At 40.0% G+C, this 3594-nt stretch overlaps 1 protein-coding gene across 1 annotated transcript in view; it reads right to left on the reverse strand.

The window, feature by feature from the left end:
• The window catches only part of carmil3 (capping protein regulator and myosin 1 linker 3), a gene marked incomplete at its 3' end in the record, with an annotated part of 127718 nt that overhangs the window by 60061 nt on the left and 64063 nt on the right, over positions 1-3594 (reverse strand). The gene's annotated exons all lie outside the window — the stretch shown is intronic.

Raw genomic sequence — 3594 nt, forward strand, 5'->3', positions numbered from 1 at the left:
TGAAACCCAAAAAGGGAACAAAAAACGATAGAATCTCATTAAAATCCAACTGCAAATCTGACGAAAAAGACACCACACAAGTGGAGGTAATAGAAAAAAAAAAGAAATGTGTAGCTCTGGCAGAACCTCCACTAAAGTCCCAAACCATCATTAGCATTTGCCCAGTTCACTCCATAATGCATTGAGATTCATCATTAGCAGATGTGGCAAAAGCCTCAGCCCGTTTTATTGCATGTGGAGGAAGCCAGCCACTGCATGGAGCTCAGATGCTGGCACGCCAGTAAGCTCTTCATCCCAATTTATAGTGATTAAGGGGGAAATGAGGGAAGACGGGAGAGGGCGTCTAATCCCACGTCTCCATCTTTCCATCAGCTGCTTGTAAGTGGAGACTTTTGACGGGGATCAAAACAACACCATAAGAGTGCTAGAAACAATAAAAGATGAGCTGCGAATGTGTGTTTGGAGCATGGCGTATGTCAGCACATGAGTGGGTGTGTTGGAGACAGAAGGGAGGGGGGGGGGTGTAAGATCCATAAATATTCCACAATAAGTTGTGCAGCCTTTGTGGAGTTACACCAACACCCACCGATCAAGGTCAGCAGTATCAATGCTGTTAACATCGCACATCTTCCTATTCATAACACAAACCGACAGAATATGAAGGTCACCGTTCAGTGTAATGCATCACACCCTTAGCCGTGCAGGTGCATTCACGCCACACGGAACCATGTAGCGCTATCTACACAAAGCAGCGACTGTCAGTATATGAAGATATACAGACTGCAATTTTCCTCCGTAATACTTCCACATAAACACTGCTGCTAAACTACGAGAAAAATGATCAGTTCTGTTCCTCAAACAGCAACTTAAACAAATCATTTGTCAAACAAACGTTTCTAGAATCGGGTTATCGGTTAACGTAATAAGTGCTGCATCTCTCCATTTAGTATTATGTACACAACACCTTGATTTCAAATATGCAAAAGCTGATAAAAGTCTGATAAGAGAAACAATACAATTTTAGCTGTTACTATATGTTGCATAGTTTGAATAAATGCTCGTATGGATAGACCAACTGTGGTATTAGCTTTCTGCCAAAAGCCACACTGAAGTGGCTGCTAAAGCCCACTTTTAGCTAAGTGACACTAATATTATATTTCTAGATATTTCAATAGAGAAAACACCAAGAAAAAAAATTGGTAATTTAAAATATATTTATATGCAGTTTGTCTCCAGATTTTATATTTTTTGCTCTTTAAAGGCGCACTCAAAAGTAACATAAAAACTAAATAAAAGGCCACATTATAATTTGAAGCACCTTATGTATGTATTTTTCTGGTTGCGCTTACTGATGGTAAACATTGTGCTATCCTAGGCATGCTTCCATTAAAAATGGGGTCATATGGACCCAGCAATACAGCGAGCTGAACTTCTTTTCTTAATTATTTTATGTCTTTTGTCTGTGGCAGACATAAAGTCCACCTTTGTCATGGGAGGGATCTCACGTCGATGTAAGGGTCGGGTCATCTGGACCCCAGAAGAGAGCATGAGGGTTAAAGCGATTACAAGAGGTACACAGAACTCTGTAATTGTTTGTTGGGTGTTATTGAGATTATGCTACGCTAATGAGTAGCTGTTCGCTACTAACGTGTTTGGGAGTAGACGTAGATAAAATCTGTTTTAAATGTATCAGTCTTTTTGTTGTTGCAAACAAGGTTGGGAGTCAAGGTGCTCACATACAGGCCGCGTGCGGTGCGTTCAAGAACGAGGTCTACGTGGGGCTATGAACGCGCGCTCAGCAGGTGGTATTCACACCGGACCAGCGCGGTCACGCACGTAGTGGCAGGGAGGAGATACTTCTTCTACTGTATTTTTACTGTTCGTCCGCCACCTACAATAGGGAGAACCTCGAAGGAAAAAGTAAAAGCGATTGAAAATACCCTTGCTAAAATCTTGCTAAAGACTTTTGTTTTCACAACTCTGTTCCTTTAATGTCTATCTTGTGTCTTATTAACCCAACTGGGCACAAACCACAATGATTCATTCCTCTTTGATCATGTTTGGCACTTCAGTGCTTTGAAGCAGACACCACCCACAAGCAGCTCCCAAATCCGGGTCCTTGATTGGTCACAGTGCTGCGCTTGTGCGTGGAAATGTAGAACCGGGTTCAAGATTATGCATGTGCTCAGTACGTGCCTGATTTGTAATGTAGAGCTCGCGACCCGACTTAAAAACTCATGTAGCAACGTGCGCTTACACGCACTCCAAACACAGAGGCCAGGAATTCTGGTGTGCGGGCGTTTGCATTGACTTTTTATTGAAAGTGTGCGCTTAATTACACGCCGACGCGACTGCTGTGGAAGCACCCTCACAAGTAGGCTAATGCGCTAATGTTTCTAACGTGTACTGTGTTACTAACAAGAATTAGCGTTAGAAATGTTGTGAATACGACAACGCTAATGCTTCTAACATGGCTTACGTGTACTGTGTTAACAAAGATGGGAGTTGCAGGTATTGTGAATATGCTAACCCGGTTAGCGCTTCGAACATGGCTAACGTGTAATGTGTTACTAACAGCTTGGGGGTTAGAATAGCCACAGTAACATTTGTTTAAGTGATATCAGTACGTTTTTACTTTTGTACTGTTTTACTAACAGATTCTGGAGTTACAGATATTGTGAATGTGCTAATGCTTCTAATATGGCTAACGTGTAGTGTTATACTAACAAATTAGGAATTATTGTGAAAAAGCTAACGCAGCTGATGCTTCTTGCATGTCTAGCGTGCACTGTGTTACTAACACGTTTGGGAGTTACAGATATTGTGAATCTGCTAATATTTCTAACAAGGCTAACGTGAAATGTGTTACAAACATAACTGGGAGTTATAGTCTAATGTTAAGCTAATGTTTCAACCATGACTAACATGTACTGTGTTACCAACAAGCATGGTAGTCACGGGTATTTTGAATACGCTAACATGGCTAGCACTTCTACCATGACTAACGTGTACTTTGTTTCTAACAATTATGGTAGTTACAGGTATTGTAAAAACATTCGCGCACCTAATGCTTCTAACATACCTAACAGTTACTGTGTTACTAACAGATTTGGGAGCTACAATAGTCACAGTAACATTTGTTTAAGTGATATAAGTCCGTTTTTTTGATTTGTTGCAAATTAGTTTCGCAGTTATTGGTACTGTAAATATGCTGATGTAGCAAACAATTCTAACATGGCTAATGTGTAGTGTTATACTAGCAAAATTAGGAATTAGAAGTATTGTGAATAAGCTAACGCGGCTAATGCTTCTTACATGTCTAGCGTGCACTGTGTTACTAACACATTTGGGAGTTACAGATATTGTGAATCTGCTAATACTTATACAGGTTTATTACAAGATGTGTTCAATAAAAAACAAAGTCGGACATTGAGAAAAAATAAATATTACAATGCATAATAAATCTACAAAGTGCCAAAGACATTGCTATATAGTGACAAAACTGTCCAATAAGGCTTCACAGTCAACCTAAATTATGATTTGCATCACTGATTTTTGTCTTTCTAAATTCAATTCGACTGCATATGACCAGTG

Source organism: Oryzias melastigma, linkage group LG17 (assembly GCF_002922805.2).
Source record: "Oryzias melastigma strain HK-1 linkage group LG17, ASM292280v2, whole genome shotgun sequence".
Classification (NCBI taxonomy): Eukaryota; Metazoa; Chordata; class Actinopteri; order Beloniformes; family Adrianichthyidae; genus Oryzias; species Oryzias melastigma.